Genomic DNA, 26,808 nt, shown 5'->3' with positions numbered 1-26,808 from the left:
TGCAGGGTGGCTAGTGCACGTTTAAATCTATCGTAGCCACAAAGTTCCCAAGTCGAGACAATACCACGGAAGGTACTGGATCAGAAGTGATCATTCCCTGATTCAGGTCTAAACTACGATCTGTGGATGAATGAATGAAATGTATGAATGAAGTCAGCCCCGTGAAAAGGGATGTGACGCACATTAGTAGCCAAAACGTACTTTTGGCAATAGATGGCGCTGCTGAAATAAGAGACACTAAAACTCGGCTTGTCTGTGACAAGTACCGTAAGTAACAATAACTCGCACACGGACAACCAGACAGATAGACTTTCTGTGAATGGATTTCATTTGAAATTTGAAAGAAATTTGAAAATTTAGTACTAAGACTACGTGTCAAATTTCATGTACCTAGTTTAAAGAATTTTTGACTTATATTGTTTAAAGACATACAGGAGACCAGTAGACTAACAATATTCCAAAAATAAGTTTTTCGGGCGCCTAGAGAGGTAAAAAAAATGGAGATTCTTCAAAACCATAAGTTTTAATTTCTCGAGGAAAACAATACTTCCTCTTTTAATATTTTGTATATGTAAAGGTTAAAAAAATGAACTTGCGTGAGTAAATCATCATAGGGTAATCACATACTGATAAACTGAAAATGCAAATTGTTATAAGTAATCATCAAAAGTATGAGGAGAAGCATCATAATTTGATCAATCTCCTATGCGTATTTGATAACTTTATCTAACTGTTCGAATTCTTAATATTTCTTGCTATAACGAATAAAAAAATAGTAGTTAAAAATCATTTCATAATATGCATCTAATAAATCACAAAGTTTATTTTCGTTATAGATTATTCCTAGTACTCCAAAATAATAGTACTATTTTGAGATTGAAGTTTTTTCAGTTATCTCAGTTTTTGAGATTTCAACAAATTCTAAAAAATCAAATATATTCACGGATCTTTTTTTTCCGGTGTTCACGAAAGGCATAGGGTAAAATTGCCTTCCTTTCGTAAAATAAATAAAGAGTGCACATTTTGTAATAAACCACAAACTGGCTACTCTGACTCGTCGGAAAGCACACGAAAAAGTCTGAATGACCGGACGACCGCTACAGTAATATTGGCGAGAACTGTGGTTGAGACCAAAGGGCCGTTACCAGCCACATTACAACCCTTCCCTAAGGGAAGTACTTCCTGCCATCGATGATAGCAGCCAGACCCCCAACTTTTTTTTGTGCCCATCTGAGTGGCGTGAACCAACAACCATGCCGGAAGCTTCTCATTTTCAATTACTAGGTGCCCCCCCTCGTGGGACACAATTGGTAATAAAGTATGTACATTTTAAAATCTATATATGTCGGTTTCTGTATATCTGTTATCTAAATTCTCAAAAGAATTTTTTTCGTAAACGTTTCCAATTTTCGAAATTTTACAACTTTTAAATTGTAACATAAAAATAGAATTTTATTGTTGGAATATGTACCAATGTAACATCTAAAAACCTGATAAATATGTAATATGGGAAACGCATAATATTCTTTACACTTAATGCATGTTCTTAAGAGACCAAACTGACACGTCTCGTGATATAAGCACTATGAAGTGATTGGATGAGACACGCCACCTCTTTGAGCATTAAAAGAAAGATAAAACAAGTCATTTGGAAGATAACATTGTCATACTTTTTTTTTGACAAACTGCTTCGGCTTTTGCCAAAGACAGAGTATGCACTGAAGCTGAAAATTGTCATATTTCGTACTCGTCACAAACCCACATCCTACTAAGAGGAAATGAGGAAAAAAAAGTGAAAAATCGTAACAAATCAAGGGTTATTATTGAGAATGAAAAAACATTTTGTAACACGGCTTAATTTTTTTCTTATAGCTGTCTAGAAGGATCAGAAAATCCAGGATCAAAAAAAGAAAAAAAAAATGAAAAGATTAGATAGAAGGGTTTTTGTCTTTTTATGTACTTACTTTGGTCATATTTTTTAGACAAACTATAAAACATTTCTCAGACGATTTTCTGATTAGATATTGAAAAAAATAAAACATAGGAGAATTTATACATCGTAATAAACAATTCTAAACAATTGCTTGAATTCTGAATGTATAAAATAAACATTTTTATGACACGTATGCCATAACAAAGATAAATAATAATATCATAATAAAAAAGAGGAATATAAAATTCTTATCTTAAAATAATTATATAATAATGAAACGTTATAAAATTAAATGGCAGTCGATTTTCTGTTTAGATACTGATAAGCAATAAAAAAATAAAAAAAAACCTAGAGGAATGTATTAATCGTAATGAACAATTGCTCCAATTTTGAATGAATAAAATAAAATGATTATATGTATGTCATAATAAAGATAATTTATAATATCATAATAAAAAAGGGTGATATTGTATTATTATCTTAAAACGTTGCTAATAATATAATGAAACGTTATAACAATGTAAATGTTACTTATTATAAAAGATAAGTATCAAATCTATTCTTTGCAGAAATCTGTTCTAATAGTTTCAAAAGTAAAAAATTTAATTTCTACAGCTATATTTATTCAGTAGAATTATGATAATCTCAAGTGGTCCTCCTTTAATATCAGTATAATGTATTCATTTACCCAAGATCTGATCACTGATATGATGTATGAAGCTTGCATTCTAATTTAAGCTTTGTATCGAGAATTAAATAAGATTACCTAAGCCTAACATGGTAGATTGTTAACATGGTAACATTTTAGATATTGATAATGCAATGAAGTAAAGTAATTTGAAAAATAAAACATTATATTTAAACTAATTTTAGATGTATTTGTGAGTTATACAGCGTCTAATATTATCGATAACAGAAAATCCAAATAACATTTATTTTGATTATTTCAGGTTTGTAGAAACATAACTATAAAAGTCACACTAAAGTTTCAGAATTTTATCGGTTTTGCCTTAAAATGATGTTTAAAAATTGTAAAGGAAATGTTAAAAAAAAAATTCTTTTCTTAGAATAATATAAAGAATTAGGAAATCGAAGAATTTCTGAAACATAATCCTAAAAGTATTCAGACATTTTAAGTTTCTATTTATTATGTTCGAAAGTATTAGTTTACTTACTCGTACACAAAGTATATAGCATTTATTATAATTTTCTAAGAATTTGAAGGCTATATTTTGACGAATCTCTACGTTTCACTCTCCCCTGAATCTGAAAAGCACATTTTTTATATTATATCTGTCAGTCTGTCTGTGAACAGGAACACAATAACTTGAAAACGCTTTGATTTAGAAGGCTGAAATTGAATACATTGAATTGCGTCCAAATGTATCGATTTTTGTAAAATTTTCCATGGAATCCATGCACGGGAATTCTGTCTTATTCTTGCAACTCGATAACTGCAAAACCAAAATGCTGGTACATAAAATTTAGTAATCTCAAATCTAATATTAATTAGTGAAAATTTAACATTATTTTAACATCTAAAATAGGAGCACATATTAAATTTTGAACCAAATCCGTCAAGCGGCTGATCTTCTGTCAGTCTATATTTTCGCATGCATGTAAACTCAATGTCTGAAATTTGGTATTTAATTTTATGACTACCACTTCGGTTTCATTTCAATTTTGATTGCAATCTTTCGGCAGGAAAGGATCTAAATTATATGTCCAGACAACATATTCAAACCTAAGATCAATATCTCATAATTATTGTTCATTAATTCCATAATTGATGCATGCCATAATTGATTATTGTCATGCCCTAATTGATTATTGTCATGCCATAATTAACGCCATATGCCATAATTGATTATTGTCATGCCATAATTAACGCCATATGCCATAATTGATTATTGTCATGCCATAATCAACGCCATATGCCATAATTAACATAATATATGTCATAATTAACATTATTGCCATGCATGCAATGCCAATAATGTGATTTGCGTCCTTATCCAAATTCCATAACTTTAGGCCAGTTCAGATTGATAAGTCCTTCATTGGAGAGTAAGCGAGAACGCTATGGGGATCTTGTTTTGGATCTTGTTTTTTCTTAGTCTTGTTTGATCTAGTCTAAGGAGAACGTCTTGGCTCATTATCTATCTACTAAAGCTGCTTAAATTCTAAAATATGAAGTAAAAGTAATTTATATTCCATAGTAAATTTACTCTCCAATGCACTGAAAGATAAATCGTGTATTACCGTAGTGATATTATTTGTGATGAAACAATAATTAAAAAAATAAGTTGAAATTAAGAATTTAGAATATCAGCTTGGGTGTTCCAAAACATTGTTGTCAGTGCTGAACGCATGCCTGACTAACGATATAGATAGTTTAACTCATTTGCATGAAAGAGAAACGCTTCAATTTAGCTTGCGTAAAGGAAGCTTTAAAAAATATAGGCAATCATAAATATAGAGTAAATTTATTTTACGAGTTACCTTATGGCAGTATTTCATTATCACTGGAAGTACATGTTTTATAAGTACCAGCTTACATTTTTGATGCATCTAATTATCTTTTCTTTTTATTTCGTTGACACTGTATAACTAAATTCTTCTTCAGGTACGCAATGAAAATTTATTGCTTTGACATTGAAACTTCAAATTGTTGGAAGTTTAATATCTGAAGAGCTAAAAAAGATGGCCGAATTGTCATTTTAGTAGCTTGATTTCTATGTGTTTTTAAATTGCAAAAATCAACATGTTTTACTTATTCTGATACTAAATAAGTAAAGCATGTTAATTTTTACAGGGATGGGGTACTTAAGACATAGCAATGAGAAGCCTCTGGTTTTATTTTCTCAACATATACACACATGATTTGGTATCGACTGTCCTCTACAGATGATAGGATATGATTCCTACTGGAGAGGTTGTATCGTGTTTGGTGATGATCCTTTGGACACAACGTTAGTTCCGGCTAAGGCTGTTGCTGCGGTCCAGTCATTCAGTTTCTTCCGTGTGCCTTCAAGGCGGGTTCAAACGAATCATTTGTGATTATTCCGCCCCTGAATGTACAGTATGGAATTAAGTTATGTTTAGCGTTGAGTTATGATTTTAAAATGACTAAACATGCACGCTTAAATTGCTGAAATGTGTTGTTTTTCAGAAGTACTAGCGCCATTAGCAATTGTTTCCTAATTGAGACAGTAAATCAAAATAAATTACAGAAACATTTGTGAAGTTTTTTTAAGGTTTTAGACATTGTATATTATGTTGAAATTGGAAGAAAACAACTATTAATGGTAAATGTAAATTTGCTCCAAACAAATGAACTTAAGAAACGTTGTTAAATATAATACACATATTGGATAAATATTGTTAAATATAATATATATTGGATAAGAAATATAGAATTTTGAATAAGTGATAAAATAGACGACGTCAGATTTCAATAAAAATATTTTAACTTATAAATTTAATATCACATAACGCCCACACAACGAATATATATTATATGAAAACAAAAGCAATATAAGTTCGTAAAAATAAATATCGTTTGATGGTGGTTTAAAATGAATATAGAGATATAACTGAATTGTTTTTCCACTTCTTCCTTCCATTCCTCTTGTTTCGCTTTAAATCAAAAAAAAAAAAATTATTGGATTTTACTACCAAAACACAACCACTATCATTAGTATATATATATATATACATGTGAAATTGAATAGACTAGAATAAGGAAATGTAATAACAACACTAAAATAAACACCATAACCAAAATTTTCAAAAATGTTAAAAAAAACAGATTTTTTGTAATGAATGATAATTCATTATTTCAGCATACAATGAATAAAATTTATAAATTTTCAGAGAATAAAAATTTTAAAAAAAAATGAAATTACCTATGTTTAAATGCTACTAAAAATCACGGTTTGAAATCTATAAAAATACAGTCTGTTTGAAGAAATGGAAAATGGAAGGAAACTAATATGTATCTTAATAAATATCCGAAAATAAATTAAATAAATTATGTAACAGCTTACTTTCCTAAACATAAATTAAACTTGTCTATAAAATTAAACAAATATAAATATTTTTAAAAATGTTTCTGAAGTTTAAATTATTATATACAGTTCTTTGTTTCAATTTTAAAAAATATAAAAATTTGAAAGAAAAAAATATTATTGAACTGAATGGTTTATTCTTTATTCCAAGCTTCTACATTCCATTCTTTATAAATTTCAACCTGAAGAGTCTTCTGTATTGTTTCGAAAATAATGATTCTAGAGAAAAATTGTTCTATCCATCTAACCTGAACAACTTTCCAATAATTTTTTAACTGCAAATTGATCTTAAAATTTACTTTCAGAAAATCCAAGAACGTTTCCGTTTTATAAAAATATACATAGTTATTTTTTGCTAATAATGTAAGTCGCTCTTGGCAACAATCTTTTTGGAGTCTAATTTGAACCATAGAAACTTTGTGCTGAAAAATTTATTTCCCATAAATAATTAGATTAAAAATGTTGACCACATTTTCTTTCTATAATAACCACTCATATATAATATATTTAAAAATTTGAATTCCTTATGATGTCGAATGGAATTTTTGTCTTAAAAATGTCTTTCCGTTTCGATCTGTGCCATTAAATAAGAATAGATATTATTAAGTTGAAACGGTTGTGACAGAAAGTATAGGATATCGAAATAATATGAGTTACAAAATCCGTTCGAGGAGAAGAATTGATTTTGGGAGTCAGGAATTCTGTGGAGTAAAGAAGATAGATTTGAAAATGTTACCTGAAGTTTCGAAACCGATATGAATTGAAATTCTTGGAATATTGCTTGAAATAAATAAAAAAAAATCCAATTGTCTTTTACTTCAACATAGAAATCTATAAAAATAAGGATTCTTCAAATTAATTGCTCTGAATGTACTTCATGCTTTAAAATATAATTGCTTTTTAAAAATAATATTCTGAAATGAACTACGCCATTTAAAATTTGAAATTTATTTCATACAGTACAAATGCTATTCTGAAAAGTAAAAATTACATTTTTCTGTTTCAAATACCAATCACTTATTAGTTTCATGCTTTATATGGTAATTTAATTACAGTTCCTGCATTTCACATGATATCAATTATTTTTGAAATGCATCTAAATATTTTAAATAATTTTATTTTTATTTTAGAATTATTGGTACTTGTTTATTTTTAGGACCCACGGGTGATTTTCAGATTACACTAAGAATGACAAGATAAAAGCTTTACTAAGCAATTTTTAGATTCACACTAAAATCACCAGGCTCCATTGCACAGAAGATGCCAACATTATTACATCCCTGGTTTACTAAAAGGTTTTCAAGTTATGCCAAGATAATGACTTCACATGATGATTTTTCAGATAATGCTGGAATCGCAAACGCCAATAATCAAATTTGCTATGATTAGCATTTTTTTAGCATTAATTGCAGGAGCCTTAAAAATAAACAAGTACCGAAATATTTTATTTTTTTAACTCAATTTTATTAAATATAATATAAAATGGTTTGAAAATTTTCCGATATTTTATTATATTCAGTTAATTTTGATTAAATTAAGATTAAGCTATTTTTTATTTGATACAATTTTAATTCTTGAAAAAGAATTTATGCATAATAGTTAATTTCACGTGGTAAATTTTAAATTATCACTCAAATCTTCAAAGGGATTTCAATCTTTACTACCAAAATAATAAAGATTGTGATAAAATGTTCACTGTAATTTTATCACAATCTTTATTATTTATTACTTTTGGATTTTGAAAATGTAAGCTATGAATTTAAACATTATAATACCAAATACAAAATGGTTGCGCACTTGTTAAATAGTTATATAGTTATATACTAATAGTTATATATGTGCACTTGTTATACAGTTATATATTAATAGTTATATATGTGCACTTGTTATATAGTTATATATTAATAGTTATATATGTTAAATAGTTATATATGTGCTCTTGTTAAATAGTTGTGTTGATAAAAAAAAGGGCAAAGTATATGTATAAGTAACTACGTGCTTAGATAAAATGGATAGATACACTTGGCATCTATTTGTAATTCTTTATGAAATTATTCCATTATGGGGAGTGGTAAAGTCAATAATAAACTGATTTGGAGAAAATAAGACATATGACAAAAAATGTATTATAAATATGTATGTTATGATATTTTTAATATAATTTAAATCTTAATTAATTTCCTAATTTTTATCTTAAATTAGTCCATGTTAACATCATTTTAAAAGGTTCTCTTATTTCCTGATCCCATTCATAATTTTTATTTATTATTTTATTTTATTTTATTATTTTATTTATTTATATTTTATTTTCACAACTCTAACAGCCGATTAATAAAACTGATGACACCGTTGTTTTCACACCAGAAATGATGGGTTACTTAGCATTCACACACACTTTTTCAAAGATACCTAAATTTCCCTTGCCTAAATCGTCAGGAGGTAAAAAATCAGAATATTACAGTAAAATCACTTAAGAGAAAAATGTCGGTCAGTTTTGCTCTTGTATCACGCTGTAAATAGAAGCATATCACATTGCTTTTTTTTTTTTTGCAAAAATCGTGCCTTCCAAGGTGAAATAAATCGAAGTTAAAATATAAAAAATCCTTTCGGCCACGCATCTCCAAAATATTGTATACATATAATATCGGCAAATAGATATTATCTCACTTGAAGTGGTAACTAGTCTTTCTTGAGTTAATTATTTATTAATTAAGAAGTACATTTTTGTAGATTCTGGCAATATATTGCATAAAAAATTTGCATATCAGCAGAAGGAAGATTAAACACCGATTAATAACTGCTAAAATGACATTGCAACAAAGTCAAGATTTTGAGTTCCACAAAAAATAGGTATAGTTTTACTGAACTTAACAAAGCAATGACAAGAGATTTTCTCTCATAAAACACATTAAATGTTGAGTTTATTTAAAAAAGGCATCATCAATAGTAATTTGTATTTATTTCACTTCAATGAAAATAAGAAAATGAGCAGAATGGAAGATTTATAGTTATAAAATGCTAAAAGCATAAAAAAAATCTTTTTAATCATTGAAACACATTTCAAATGAAAATTATATATCCTAGGTTAAATTAAATTTTTATAATTCTTTTTCATTGATTTCTTGTAATGATATATTTTTTAAAAATATTTATTTAAAAGATATCAGTTGTTTTTATGCAAATATATCCCATGACGGAAAACAAGAATATTATATTTTGCATATAAAATCGCTTTCAAAGAGCTGGAACGTGAAATATATTTCTGCAAAATGAATAAATTACGTTTTTTATAAGATGCAGTAAGCAAATTGCGTTTTTCTCTTCAAAATTTATTCAATACATTCCCACCATTTATATTTATTATGTATAAACATATCTTTAATTTAATTTTCCTTTTGTTGTGATGTTAGTTTAGTAAAATTTGAAAATCGTATGAAATCTTGAAAAACAGGCATATTTATAAAGAATTTTCTATTTCACAGAATTCTCTTAATAATATAAAGCTTTATTACTTTCTTTTCAAATATTTCACAACATGACATTATTCAAGAGTTTTCATTTTTATGAAAAACTGGAAAACAGTAATTCAATGCAGGTTAAAATATTGAAATTTGCATTGGATTTGCATTTTTCAATTCAAATATTTTGATAGGAAGATATAATCTGTGGGAATTTTTTGATTTAAGATAAAAAATTGTTACCCAAATTCTTTTATTTGTTTAACTTAGAATATTTCTTAGCCTTTGAGGTTGTTTACAACACTTGTGATTTGATATCCATGAGCTAAAATTCCTCCATTCAATGTGTTCATATAAAACATTAATTATTAATTTAGAATATTTTTATTTTACGATTAATATCTAATGTACGTTTATAATAAACCCTTAAATATGCCATGATTTATGGCGATTTTAAATCTTCGTAGATCACCCCATAAATTTACTTTGGGGTCTACTTTCTACAGGGGGACCTAAAAAATAGAGATACAAATCTTTCGGTATGGTGAGTGGGTCTTTTCGTCCTGATGGGGTCCGAGTCACCTTTTACCAATGATGGGACTTGCTTCCTGCAGGAAAGAGTGCACCAAGTCCAGTGATGGTCATTAGGATTTAAATTTAGTCCCTGCCCATGATGTTGCGGGGTTAGATAAATCAATTTAATCATATGACTTCAGGTGGGTCGGGTTGATTCAAAATATGCTTTCCTTTGAAGTTATCTAATCTGGAAATTATTCAATAATTTTAAAAAATAGTGCTAGAATTCAAATTATAAAATTTTAAAGGAATTCAAATTTTTATTCATTTTTAAGTTTTGGGGGAAGTTTCTAATTATTTTTTCTCCGCTAAAATTATTTTATCGAAAAATCTTCTAAATAGTGACATATATTCTACAATAAGTAAAATTAAATCATTTCAATAATGTTTATTTTTATATTTCATACATTTCCCGCAATTTTTTAAAGTACAGGAATCAATGAAGATTGCCCGTCCAAATGCTTAATGTGTAACTGATATATGAAAATATAAATGTCCCTATAAAAGAGTAAATATTAATTATTGATTTACATTAATACCATATAAGTAAAAATGAATTATATAGCCTAAGTCTGAGATTAAGGTTTCAAATTCTGTATAAAATGAACTGTAGTGCAGAATTAGAATTTTAAAGCGTAAAAAATGCAACAGGGAAATTTCAAAACATAAATGGACTTAAATTTATGTTGAAATACTGCATTACGTTTTCCGAAATTGGTTAATTACATTATCATGGTCTAAATTCTTGTTATTTCTCGCTTTGTCGCCTTGGGCGACTAGCTAATTGGCAACTCGGAAATATTGGCTAAATCAAAATATCAATTCACATTTTTGTAGAAAATTTTATCTGAATGGTTTAAGCTGAAAAGTTATTTTTTTAAAGAAACTTTTGATAGTCCGACCTTCTGCCCTTACGTTCAATATATTATGCAAATAATTTTCAATCAATTTTACATAAAATTTGAAATTTAGCTTTGAAATACTTTTCCTAATTGTCAACTATTCCAGTGACTTTCTTCTTGAATCGAAATATACTCATAAAAAATATAAAAGCAGAAAGAAGCATTATTCAAAATTGTTATGAATACAATAAAGAGATATTACATGATTGGTGAAACATATCAGAAGAATATTTAATTAAATATTCTATGATTCATTAAAAAAGAATCAACGTGATTCAATGAAAAAAAAAAACCATCAAGCTAAAAAGAAAAGCAATAAGGTAATGATGTTTTTCAAAATATGCAATAAAAAAATCATTTCATTATTGCATACTTCTCAAGTTGAACACTTGTAGTTCTATCATTGAAGTTAAATATTAAACATAATATGCATAAATACCTAAAATACATACATATAATGTATAAAAAATACAATATAAAATATACTTGCAAATACATTAAAAAGTAAATTAAATGCAGAATAAAAATATTTTACTTTTCAATCTATATGTAATTTACTAAATTAATATCATAATAATTTAATTTACAAAGACAATTTTTTAAACTGTGAAGCGATAACAATAAAAATAATTTGTAAAAAATAATACAAAATAATTTTCAATAATATTAAATCATTGATCATTATTTAAAATAGTGAAACAACATTTATCTATATTTTTCTAAATGCCAGAAATTTGAGAAAGAGGTCTGTTACTTCTGACGCATCTTTTTGTAGGCTTGGGATTCATTTGGTCAAATTAGTAAATTGAAATATAAGTTGTGGCCATAAAAGCCAAATAATTCATTATCACAAAACACAGATTAGACGTCTTTGGAACAAACACAATTGATTTCTATTTTGTTGAGTAAAAGACATGAATGTTCTACATATCTGTTTGTTGAACTCGTGTCTTTCGTTCTCGTTTTACATTGTTTTGATAAAAGCACATTTTCTAAATAGTAGTTGTTACGAAACGACCACACCTTCAACAATCTTCGAGATAAGATTTGTTCTAGTATTAAGCGTGAAAATAGGAAATAAATGGGTGTGGCCTTCTTGAGTTATTCCATTAAATAGCAAGCAAGTACGATTTGTGATTCTCAATTTATGTAGTCACATAAAATATTTCCATTCAGTGATAAAAATTGTGATTTATCAACTATAGAGTTCTACTTATTTTAAACAATTTTGCAGCATTATTTCAATTTTTAAAAAATGTAAAACATAAAGAAATTAGGTTGTTATACTTGTTTCATATCACCTAAAACTTCTCAAAAACAATTTATTTGTTAAAGCTTTAAATAACAAGGGTAAAAAATTATATTTTATAATTAGAGCTCATTGATATAAATGTTTAACTTCTTTATATTTGTTGATGTTAATTTCTCCGAAGTTCTCTTTGACATTACTCAAAATGCTTTGATATTTAAAATGTTTATTTAACAATCTGTTACATGATATGAATTTTTTTCGAATTTAAGTTTTCCTAAGATAATAATAAGATATAATATAATTAAATGAATAAAAAGATCTTATCTTTATCATAATTAACAGAAGTACCGTCTCATTTAAAAATTAAATCAGTAATAAAATGGAAAAAGTTATCGATATATATTTGAAACTTATTCAAATAATTCTCGAGTTTACATTGAAAGAGAAACTAACGAAAATGTTTTTTTTTGTGACATGCATTTTTTTTCCCTCTGTTCTTTTTTTTTTTTTGAATAAATATTTACAAATAAGAACAATAGAGAAATATAATTTTTCTAAGAAAGCAATATAAAAAGCAAATAAACCTATATAAATATTATTAAGTATAAAATGTTTATCTTAGTATCAAACGAACAGGAATATATAATTAAATTGCTTATTATATAAAATACATAAATCATATGATATATAAATAATCATTAAGTATATAAATCATCGATGTGCCATTGAAAGATGAGAAGGGAGGTCCCAACAAAGAAACAATATAATAACGGAAAAATTAACAAAAGTAGTTTACTATGGTCGAGAGATCTATAAAATGTAAACTAAAGGAGAATTGATTATTTATTCGAAAACATCAAGAATGTTTTAGGCTCTGATAATTTTTACTTTATTTGTAAACTTTGCGCTAAATTATTCACCTACAAAAAATATATATTTGATATTACCTTAATAAGATTTGAGTACAAGTCTAGTGAATTACAAAATGAAATGTATTGTTACAATACATATCTATACTTAAAAGCATTTTTAAAATTTATAACAGAAACAATGTATTGTAATAAAATTGATATTACTAAAAATAAAAATATGAAATTTTTGTGAATTTTTTTGGTCCAATTAAAATTTATCAAAACTTTTTTAAAAATATCCAGAGGTGCCCTATTCTGTATGTGTTATATACTAGTAACAAATGCGATTGCTGCATTACCATTTATAGAATCATGTAAATAATCAAAAGGCAGACTGAGTTTAACATTAATAATTTCTAGCCTCATTTGGCGATCAGTTTTGTCGCCAAATGCGGCTATACAAACTATTTATTTCACTAAGTATACAAATTAAAAAGTATATAAGGAAATAAAATAAGAAGTTAAAATTCTACTACAATATGTTAATGATTGTCAAAAACATGTTACTTGATAGATTAGTTTAATTCCAATAACATTTTTGCGAATAGCATATTGAAAATATTACTAAGGCAAGAAGGAAAATTGCCTGGAAACGAAATCCATATCATTACAAAGAAAATAGATTGTCTTAAGACAATATAAAGACTATTTTTATAAGATGATTGTTATTTTCGAAAATATGGACATAAATTTCTGTAGGCAAGTCATAATGATAATTCATCAGGTGGTGGTTAAGTCTATTTTTTGGCTGGATTAAATTTCCCCTTTCAAATCTTGATTTTTTATATTTGTCTTTTTCCCTCTGGCAGAATGTATTCTTTGGTAACATCTTCAGAACATTTTTAATACTATTTTGCATATCTGTTAATTACCTAGTGAAACGTTGAATTCATTACTACTGTGTTGTAGTAAGAGTGTTTTACTAGCTTATGAAAGAAAATGTGAAATTCGTAAAATGGTTTGTTTACATTTAACTGTTGCCATTCCACAATGAGTAATAAGAGCAAATTCTTAAAATTCCATAAATAGCACAACCTTGATAATTTTGTTCCTCTCTGTTAAACTTAACTAAACCTCCCAAGTATTACATGCTATCTCTCTTCCCCACTTAAAGGTATAATATAGAAAAGACTTAAAGGTATTATAAAGATACCACTTAGCAACATTATTGGGATAAGTAGAGATTTCCATTCACAAACTTGATGCTGAAAATTAGATATGATTACAAAACTCACTCAATAAATGAACTGTCCATTTTTCATTTTTTTGGAATCGTAAAAGTTCAATATCATCAAAATCATCTATCAAAAGACACATAAAATGTACATAGGGATTGCAATACCGGACCAAAATTTCAATACCGGTATTCGGTATTTTTTAGATCTTAATACCGGGATACGGTTTTAATACCGGTATTAGAAATTTTAGAAAAAGAAAGAAAACAAGGTGTTTCATTGTTTTATTTGCCAGTTTTATAAGAGAGTGTAATATCACAAAAAATAATATGGAACTTATAAATTATAACAGTATATAAAGAATCACAAAAAAGTAAAGGAACAACTTATTTATTTAAATCACAAAAAAAGTGTAAATATCACTATTCAGTCTGTGATACTATTACAAATTTTTGAAATGTGATCTTAAAAAACATAATGCATCAGTTGTACTGTCATTAAAGCTGAAAAGTAATTTTGTGTAAAAATTATCAGCTGTCGAAACCGCTCTTTCGGCATCTACGTCTACGTTCTTCAGATAGTGATTTGTGCTGTTTTTTCATGATTGCAACATGAAATTTATTGTTGCATTAGCTGTTAATAAATTAAAATCTCTCCCACATAATGCCTCTATAGTCAGTTTTATTGGAAGTAGAGCTGATATAGTTCTGGATATTAAGACGAATTCACTGTCTGAAAAAATTAATTTGCAAGTTTAAATCGATTATTGCTTTTTGGATTGGATTTCTACATTTCAAAAACCGTTCCATCATTAGGAGTAAACTCTTAGAATATATTATTAACATATATTCTGTTTTATTTTCAGTCAGTATATATTTTTTAATATGGAGTTTTTTGTAGGGGAAAGTTTAAATATCTTAACAAATTTTCGAACTTTATAAATTATAGGAAGCAATTCTTGATGGGTTAATATTTCATCCTCATTAGCAATATCTTCTTCCACAATTACATTGTCATTATCTTCATTGTCAATATCACTCTCACTCTTACTCTCTTCAATGTCGGAATCCGAAGTTTCTATATCCACAATATTTGGAATCTTCTGTTCTTTATTTTTTTGGTACAATACATCTATTACCCCTAATTGAAATCCATGAGCATAGCACAATTGCTGATTTGCACCAATCAACTTACCAGATTTTTTCATAACTGTTGCTCAATTAGTCGTTATAGATACAATATCTTCTTTCAGGGATAATCCATGTTTCGCTAAATAAGATTTAAGCAATTAATTAAGCCATTAATTAGCTAATTAATTTCGCCCGTTTGGGAGACATAAAAGCAAAAATGTATACTATTTTGCTATGTTTGCGATCCCTGAACATATAGTGGAGACAATTTTAAAAATTTCTAGTAAATACCGAAAAACCGGTATTTAAACTTGTGAATACCGGTATTACGAAATTGTAAAATGGCTCGAAATACCGGTATTCGGTATCCCGGTATACCGGTATTGCAATCCCTAAATGTACAGTAAATAAGTTTTCATATGTTTGTATTAGATAAGTGATAATCAGCTCAAAAATAAATGTAGAGCGAGTAAATTTTTAATTCAAGCGAATCTATAAAACCGAGAGAGCTTCTTTCTCCGATATTTCATAGAAAAAAATGAATTATATTGAATTTCAAGTCCGATTATAAAAAAATATGTATAATAATATACAAAATTGAAATTATAATAATGAGTGTTTTTAATATAAAACAATATTTATATCAAATCTTAATAGCATGAGGTGGAATTATGAGAAAGTGTATGAAGGTATTATTCCAAGTAGTGTAACAAAGAATGCCATCGATTTAAAGTTTTAATGTATTTTTAGATTCCTCATTTTCATCTTTCAATGTTATTTAACTAAATTTTGTTAAGTATTCATTCAACAACTTAAATTTTTTTCAAGGTATTCTTACCATGTATTTTTAAAGTAAACTCTTACCTCATACATTTTTAAACCCAAGAAACATTACATTAAAGCAAAGCTAATCTAAGTTTTTTAAAGCATTAAAGTATAACATTTTGTGTTTCTGCTATTCACTAGGGTCATTAAGAACTCTCATCAGGATTAATTCCTTAGTAGGTTGTCGACAAAAGAGGAAAAAATGCTTAAAAGGAAAAAAATTGCAACTATGTTACAATTTTGTAAATCTCTTAAAGTTAGCACAAAACATTTTTTTTATTTTACTTTTACGATTATAAATAAAAGAACTAACATATTTCAAAAAAGAAGGGTGGGATATTTTTGACATCTTAGAGCATACCAGAAGATTAACAAAGAATGTTATGAACTGCGGATGATCTTTTTCATGTGAAATTAAAATTTTATGCAGAAAAAATAACTCTCTGTGCATTTACATCTTCCGCAAAGAGAGAAAAAGAAACTCTTTCGAAAATCCAAGTCATAAAATAATGACGAAAGTTTTTAATTCTTTGATATTTGTACTTATTTTTCAAGTGTTTCGTTTCTATTCCTGTTAAGCATGAAATCGTATCGCGTACAGTTACTAGAAAAATATAAAGCTAAGCTTTCTGAGAACCAAGAGTTAAATGTTGAAATTTTTATGAGCAACAGTTTATTTTCAGAATTCAACTCTCTTAGAATGATAATGAATGCAATGATTATTTTGCAATATTGTTTATATTTAGTTAGATTTACCTAATTTTTTATAAGATTTAGCTATTTTTATAAGTTGATAATTATAAATACTAGTTTGTTAAAAAATACTTTTCATCTAGGTACTAATTTACATATAATAAACAATGAATTTTCGTGTCTTTGAATTAGAATTTTTAAAAATTTTATTATTATTTAAGTTATTATTTTATTACATTGTATTTGTTATTTTGATCTTTATTTAATTTTTCAAATTTTTAAATTAAAGTTAAAAAAATATATTCATGGATTAAAAATCGTCTATTCATTTTTATGCGCTAAAAAATTAAAGATTAACAGTTTCATATAATTTTAACCATAGAAACATAGCTTCATGGCACAGCGCAAGTTGCAGGAATATTGTATCACATTGTACAAAATTTATTTACGTCTAGATAACATTTGCTCTTACGTTTATCATATAGGAACTATCATATCATAAAAATGCATTATATTACATAACATAACGCCATCCTGTGCCCCCGGTGCCTATAACACTAAGTTATCTAACCAGTTGGATGAGCAAGAGATGGAAAGAAAAAAAAAGAAAGAAATTTGTTGATAGAAAGAAAGATACGACAGACCATCCAGGGTTCTCCAGAGAGAATCCCATTGGTGTAAAATCCTACATGACTATATTCAATTTTTTGGTGATGTAATAACTGGATAGAGGGGACAAGAATACTTAAACAAATGGTGACTTTGAGTTGAACTTACAGGGAAATGAGATTACTAACTGAAAAATTGATAAATTACATTGAGAATATCTGTATGACATGTATAAGCATATAAATAATCACCAAAGAGTCAGAAATCTGTATCGTCCGTGTGAATCCTGTAGTTTTGATTTCCTTCGTAAGAACTGCGCTTTTGAGGGACTTTTGAAGTTATTATTTCGGCTGATTTTGGCAAGTGGCATTTTGGTCTCAGCTACTGTGTAGTCTTGAAGAGGTCTTGGTATTTGTGAATATGGTTTACTATGGGGTGGATCTTGCCACGTGAAAGGGTATTCGATGCAACTCTTCTGTACCATTCTTCCTCGAGACTTATTTCTGGCTTTCTCATGTGCCATGAGAGAGTCAGTAGGCATTCGGTGGCATAGTGAATTGGGGATCCTATCTCCCCACAGCTACAGTAAGGAGAGTTAGCCAGATGGAATCTGTGTAGGTATGTTGGGAATGGGCCATGTCCAGTGAAGAAAAGGACATCCGTTCTGTTCCAGTTGGCCGCGTATAGAGAAACTTTCGGTATTATATTGAATGTGGAGCGGCCTGTTTCGCCTTCGTCCCATTCCTTTTGCCATATTGTCATCATATCGGTTTGGAGGATGTTCTTCATATGACATCTTGGAAGCTTCATTACATTCCGATCTTGAGTAGCATTTGCCGCTGTTTTGGCTAGTTTGTCCGCCGCTTCATTCCCTTCATAGCCTACATGTGCCTTGATCCATGAAATTTTAATGTGAGGGTTTGCAAGAAGAAGAGCAAATGTATCTCTTGCTAATTGGCTATTGGATTTTGGATAACTTGAGGCTTGTATACTTGCTTTATTGCCGACGTAAATAGTAAATGGATCTGATGTAGGAAGAGAGGTTGCGTATTTGACTGCTCTATTGAGTGCTAGTAATTCAGCTTGGAAGACCGTGTTTTCTATCAATAGGCTGGTTGACCATTGGTGTATAATCACTGCATTCTGCATGACACAAATGCAGTGCATTATATTACAACTCAACTAGAATCTTTTAGTAATTAGACTAGGTTTTACGAAACAAATCTTTGTTGTTGATCTATTTTCACAAGAAATTCCTTGAACCATAGAAATACTTCTTCTTGATTCAACTCTTGAGTAGAAAGCACAAAAATGTTTTTTTTTAATTCTTTCATATTATTAGTGTGATTTAATCATAAAATATGTTTAGTAATATTTTAACTGGTTTTTTTCAATAAAACAACTGAAATAACTTATTTCAAAATTAATCTGGATTTTTTAATGCTTTATTTCAAACTTACTATTCTCTGTTCCATTCCAGAAAAAAAATGAAGCTATTTTACAAAGTCAGATAAAGTAATCAATTCATTACAATGTTGATAAAGGCAAATTATTTATTAATCAAATTGGTGAATGAATTAAATCATCTTATGTGTCCATTGTTATCAGCCTATCTTGAGTGAGATTAGAAAATCCCCAGAAATTTTACTTTCTAATTTTTTATAAATAGATATAATTTAAAACAATAATCATAACGTGATGCTGATTAGTAGAGAAAAGGCAGTAATATTTTCTCTAAATTCATTTGCTATTTAAACTGCTGAAAATATATAACTTTATTTTGAACTCTTTTAAAGAAAAATTATTGATTTATTTATGCTGGAGGGAAAAAATATTCCTTGTATCGAAAATAATATAGATAAAATTAGCAATGACGCTACACAAATAGATATATGAATTTTAATTAGAAGGTATCGAAAAAGATTAAACTATTTGAAGTTTATAAATAAAATTACTATCCTATGATATTGAAGCTGAAAGATGGATAGTTCCTTTTAGAAACCATTTTTATCAAGTGATTAAATACCACACATAATGTATTTTTTCTACAAAATGCTTACCAACCAAAACATTGCACTGCCACAAAGCGTTTAAACAGTTTCCCGTGTTCATATCTATGCTAGATAAAAACAAATATGTATATTATCCCCTTTTACAAACTAAAGCATATTACAAAATTCGTACGCACATTACAAGAAAAATAAGCAAAATAAACGAAAGACTATTTTATTCTAATAATACTTTTCGAATAAAGTCCTTTTCTCAGTTTTCTGGCATAGCATTTCTTTCATGATGCAGATGTTTACAAAAATTATCTTTTGGACACTAGTTTTAAAGAAACTTTCTGCGGTTTTCTGCTTCCTTGAATTCTGTATGCTGAAAGTAAAAAAAAAAAAAAAAATAATAATCTTATTTTCATACGGTAGAGACATTTGTTTTCAAATGCTGAACTTTACCCGCTTTCTCGTTATCTTTATCGTTAAGTTGCAATGTCACGTTCTCAAACGCGAAATTGAATGGACTTTGAAGTCAGCAAATGACATTTCACAAACTGTTCATGCTGAAATTTGCAAGTTAATTTTCTCAGTAGCAGTTGGCGAATCATCATGTCGGTGACTCAGAATCATCTCAAAACAATGCCACTAAAACTTTAGGAAGTTGATGTTTAGTAAATTTCATTCGTTTCGCGGGAAAACGTTTAATAAATGATTTATGTCTAATTTCAATGAAGATTAAAGAATTTGTTTCACTTACAAATGCATTGTTATAAATAATTCTAATTTTAAATAAATATTTTTTATTATTATGTCATAATAAAATACATATAACTGACTTAATATTTAATTCATCTTTATTCAATCATTTCCTATTATTATTTTGAAATCAGTGATTTATAATTCATAAAATGCATTGCATTAGAATTATCTAAAAAAATAGTAATTGGGAAACAGGCTATGTATCCAGCTATTATAAAAATAATTCACTATTTAATGATGCATGTTAATAACGCTTTTTATGCGTGAATATAATTTTAATGCAAACCAATTGTTTTGTACTTAAACCAATTTTTTCCAAGCATTTCTTTCTTAAAATAAAAGATATTCCCAATTTCAAAGCAACTAGCTGATAAAATTGAAAGCTTTATTTCAAACGGTAAACATTCTTGAAATCTTCTTAACCTTAAGAAAACATTTCGCATATCCAAAAACAATGGTATTGCACTCTCCAAAATGTATTTCTCATAAACAAGGGAATGATATGTAAATTTTAAAGATTTTTAAAACGATTTATTTTTTAATTCATTAAATCTTACAAATTCCATGTTTCAAATGGCTAATACTGATGTTAAAACTAGCTTTGAAAAATGCATTTAATCGTCAAATAAAGTATATTTCTATTTGTACTCAGAGAGAGAGAGAAAGTTTCAAAATTTGAAGTGTAGAGGTAACAAATTTGGTCTAAATATACTTTGGAAGGTTAGAATGCGTACCGTGGAGCATTTTTTTCATTGAAATTTTAATTGTTTAAAAGTTATTGTGGTTTATATTATTTCAAATATACTAGAATAATTCATTCCTGTTAATTATTTTAACCCTTTAACTACTTTGTTTTATCTTCTATCTAATATCACTATTCTTTTCAAGAATTTACTGTCATACTGATTTAATTATAAATTCAAAGAACACTTGATATCCTGCCTAATTTTTGAATCCAATTAAAGCATCTTTGAAGGATTTAATGTTAGCTTGTGATTTTAAAAAGCTATAATATAATATATGTCTAATGAAGGAGGACGAGATTTCAAGAATTAATATGACTGGACTTTTAATCAAATTTTTTCTTTGAAGCAGCAAAATATTTCCTTTTAGATTGTGAAATAAAGCAGCGTTATAGAAAACTATAAAAAGAACCGCAGCTAATTAAAAGAACAAAAAGTTTAAAAAAATTAATTACAGCATCTACCATCAAAACGATCTAATTCCATGGAGTCTCCAGAAAAACCATATATACAATTATTAATAAGCCATGTAATCACCCGATTAAATTCCTTGCAAATAGTAAAAAAATATTTTCATTACAATCGTTTATCTAATGAAAGTAAAGACCTAGGAATCATCCTTAGATTTACTAGATTATAAATTAATTCAAAATTGTCGAATAAAAATAGAATATGAAGTTATTGAATCTTATGCAAACACAAAAAGGATAAATAAATGGAAAATTTTTAAAATTAGGATTAATTAAATAAAACTGAAATTCACTTGAATTTTAAAAATCTGATTGGATGAATTTTGAACCTAATTATGTTGCATTAATTAAATACACATTGCATTAATTAAGTAGCACTGATGATAGCACTGATGCACTTTCAGTGCTGAATCGTCTTTTCCCAATGATAAATATAAATATTTTTCATAACATTTTTCTTTTAAATGACTTTTCGCCTTAAAATCTTATTTTTCAACATACAAAAACTTAACCATAATCATCTTAATCCTTTCAAAACTGATCCAGCTGAAATGGTTATGCAGATTCTGTATTGGCGAGGCGATTTCTATTTCAAACGAGAGATGCAGAATGCAAAATGAATTACCACCAAGGACAAAAATTTACGCATCATCACTCGCAATGCATCGCTTTCAATAGAAATAGAATCGATAATTATGAAATTTACTTTAAACCGTTTATCGATTCAAATTGAATTTACAAAGTTTTTTACTTACTCGTATAAAAAGTGAAAATATTGTTGTTGTCAAAAAATTCAAGCAGAAGATTTTGAGAAATCTCTCAGAGTCAAGAAAACACATTTTTGGAATTATGTCTGCTTGTGAACGCGATAATTTAAAAACAAATGCTAAAACAGATAAAATCTGGTCGTTGTCTTTGCACCGAATTTGTAGATTTTATTAAATTTTGAACGAAATCCATTTAGAAAAAGTATGTCTCTGCCCGATTGGTCGAATGTAAGTTCAAGCGGGAATATAAGTTACTACAAAAATGATGAGTTAGATAGATACATTTTGGTACATAGATTTAACATTTAAACTGTAGATTCGTATCATATTTGGAAAACTAAATCAGTCAACATCTTCATGGTCTGTCAATCTGTATTTCAGAATACAAATAAATATTTAGACGATCCTTGACTGCAACTAATGTAATCTGTCATGGGATCTTGTGAATACAATTATAATTGTCTTTCAAACTTTGGTTTTAAACTGTTGGAAAAAAAGATACCCACAATTCACAATCAGTTTTGTGGTACTTGTGTATTAACCGAATACTGGGGATTCATCGCTTAAGATCGCATGCTAATAGAGTCTTTCGTAAATACAGTACACTCCCGATTAACCGCGGAATTGGGTGGGGCGGCCGCCGCGGATAACAAAAATCGCGGATAATCCGAAAAAAGCTAAAAACGGGTATAGCAAAAGAGAAAACAGTCATTCCAACTTTGAAAAATCGTGTTATGTACAATGAAACGTAAAATAAACAGCAGCAAATGTTTAACTAACACTTAATATTTTAGTATATCACTCAAAACTAACCTAAAATGCATTTTGTTAATGAAAACAGAAAAGTGCTTTGTACTTACGAGAGGCGTCAAGGATACACAGAAAAATTAATACATATGTACTGTATTAATACTGTAATGTATTATGTAATTACAAAAGCATAACTGTAAAACTACACCTTTTTGAAGAAATCAGTCATTTGTGTTTGCTTCTTGCTTTGGAAGCATTTTCTCTTTGCTTGGAAGCAAAATAAAAACTTAGTGCAGCAGGCGCGGATAATCCGCTCCGCGGATAAACCGCCCGCGGATAATCGGGAGTCTACTGTATATATATTTTTTTTTACTTACATGTAGCTCATACACAAGTTGTTATTTTGTTCACTATATTACGTGTCTCAAATAATTCATGAGTGGAAGTGAAAATAATAATCTGAGCACTCGTAGCGTCCATTGCTTCATCAAAGCTCACTACTTTATGCAGAGGGGAAGGGGATAATATCATTGACAATATTTGGTGAGGACCACTCAGACTGGTTACTTAGATAATCGCCTATTTTAAATTTTATGATGTTAAATACATAAAATTATATTTTTGGACACAGTTTATAAAATCTGACAACAGATTTTATGAAGATGCAATAAGACAAAAGCATTATTGACACTTTTAAATTACTTATTTACTTTTCAGTCAGAGTAAACGTTGAAATTCAAATTGAGTAGTAATATTTTAAGTATATCAAGGCAATTACATAAAAAGTTTTCAAAAAATGCCAAATAATTCAATCATTTAAAAAAAATTTGAAATAAAAATTCAAATTCAATGATCAGTAATTTTATTTCAGTGATAAAAGGAACGACATGTATTCTTTTGATACAGATTATTTCTTGTTTGTTATGATATTTCGAAAATAACTAGACTGATTATATATTTTCAGATTCGATATTTAAAATAAATGCTTATGTACAATATATATATATATATATAAATAAATAATATAAACTAATTCCAATAACTTCCAAATGAGTTTGTTAAAAGTAAATAAATAAATGGCTTAATAGTTGATTATAATCTTTACGCATTAAAATTAATAGTTCCGTTATTAAAATTCGTGAAAGCACAACAAAATTTATGATTATTATTATGATTTTATGAGTTCCTTCGAAATTATATCTACTTGAACATTTTATCCAAAGTCAATATATGTTGCCTGGCATATGTATTATAGAATATGATACACTCGATTGACAATATATTTAACTGGAGATATTACTGATAATAAATGTAGCTATGCGAATTTCAATTATAGCTCACATTTTCAAACAGCGTATTGAAAGGTGTGAATATTGTAACAGATACAAAAAAATCAGATTTTTTTTTCTGTGGTTTTCCCATTCAGAATCTTTGAAACATCCCTTTTCAATTAAAATTGTCATTTTTAAAACATCGGTTTTAAAGAAGTATATTTTGTAAAAAATTAAAAAATATATTTCATTTTTTACCGCATTTTATGCTTTTTCACATTAATTGATCAAGATTATATATTATCTTAATGAGCTCATTCAATTTTAATAGATAAAAAAAAATAAACGCACAATAGAGTTAAAATGTATTCCTAGAATTTTTAAATTCTGCAATATCTTTGATTTGCAGAAAGCAACTGAATATTTAAATTATCGGAACTCTTTTACACCGTTAATGAAAATAAAGTAAAGAGTAAACAAGGTTGCCACGCCCACTTTTCAGATTCAAACACTTGTAAAAGAAGATCGTTTAGCAAAAACATTGCCCATTTTCCAAAGGCTTGCATCAAATGAGCTATTAGAGCGATGTATTTGGTGCATGACTCAAAACTCCAATGACAATCTCCACAGTGTCAATTGGAGTAAATGCTCAAAAGTTACAAGTCCATCGATCAAGCAGAACCACAAAATAACAGAAATATACATTTAATCAATTTTTGATACGTGTATAAATTTTTTTAAAGACGTTATGATAAAGATTTGTGAAATTTTGGTCTTTCGCTAGTTTTTCTTTATACAAATACAATTCTTCAATATACAAATATAATATTTTTTAATAATTTTTTTCATTTATTTAAAGAAAATTTAAACAATTTAGAATAACTTGAATCATATTTTGTAAAAGTTACAGGCAAATTGGATAGATTTTATATTATGATTTAGATGAATAAAAACTTTAAGAGTATTTTTCATGAAGCATATATTTTAAAATTTTTATTTAAAACTAAAGATATGAAGCATATTTTATTTCCTTATGATGCATTCCTGCGTCGCGTCATCTGCACTGAAGCTGTAAACATTTGCATTTTAATTTGTGATTGACCCTTCATCAGCTTTGTTTTAACATATCTTTGAGAGTTTTCATGATAAAATTCTGAAATTTTGTGCATGACCTTATTGGAGGATGGGGCTCCTTTTTCTCAGTGGGAATTTTTTTGTACGGGGTCCATATAAAAGTTTAAATTTAGTATTTTTTTCAGTTTAATCCCCTGAAAATTTTAATCAATTTCACAAAATTTTGCAGCTTTTTTTACACAACTTTGTAATTTACAGTACATGTCTATGATCAATATATAAGGGATACAAATTGCAGTCAAGGTTTTTGATACTTCCTGTATATCTACATTATAATATAAGTCAATAATATATTTGAAATAAAACATTCTCCATAACAATCATGGGTGTTTCCTTTCTTTTGAATCTTAGTGTAAATATTTTAGTTTTGAGTCATTTCGTCTCATAAATATCAAGCTTGAAGTTAATTAATGGAGGAAATGTTTTTTCTGATTTGCACTTTTTTTACATCAAATCAAAGTCGTCGCAGTTCATGGAGCTTTTAGCTTTTAGCTTAGAGCAATAAATATTTCACAAAGAAAGATCCAAACTAAAGAAAGAATTTCGAAAACAGATTCCAAACTAAAGAAAGAATTCGTTTTCAAATTTGAATTTCCAGCTATAAGCGAACGCGGAAGACGCCAGAAATGTCATGAATTATTGAAAGAAATATACATTTCGGAAGAAATAGTTGGAAAAAAGTCGAATTTGTTTTAAAATGTGACCACACGCATTTCATATGCAGAAATTATTTCAATCTTTTACAATAGAAATTTGAAAATAAGAAATCGGAAAAGTGAGTGTAAATACAAAGAAGATTATTATTAAAAAAGTTCAAATTAAAATAGAATTATTCAGTTTTAAAATAGGAGAAATATAGAACAAAGAAAGCAATAAATATAAAACACAATTTCTGTTTTTAAAATACCAATATGAACTAAGATTCTTTAATTCATTCAGTTCTTTCAAATGTGATTGTTTCCGAAAGTTTTTCATTCTATATTTAATTAAATTCCAAGTTCTAAAAATTAATATAAAATTATTTTTTGAGGAGAAAATAAAATAAAATTTTATAAATCTGAAAAACAGAGAAACATATCAATAAATTTTTCAGACGCAATTTATATATATTTCAATATAAAATAAATAAAAAATTTAAATAAAATCTACGATCGCAAATTTTAATTTATCATGTGAGAACATTATTATTTGTTAATTAATTTAAGTCTATAACCAGTTTTAACCGGTTTGAAACAATCACGAGACTTCTCTATAGGTCTCTATCTCTCGATAATATATGATATTTTTTTAAACTTTCATTTTCAATTTTCTATCTAGCAAACCAAGTTCTGGTGCTCGACCGATTTTGAAATGAATTAACAGCTATGATGCCATAGTTCTACG

Source organism: Argiope bruennichi, chromosome 5 (genome assembly GCF_947563725.1).
Source record: "Argiope bruennichi chromosome 5, qqArgBrue1.1, whole genome shotgun sequence".
Lineage (NCBI taxonomy): Eukaryota > Metazoa > Arthropoda > Arachnida > Araneae > Araneidae > Argiope > Argiope bruennichi.
Note: the sequence above shows the minus strand (reverse complement) of the source record.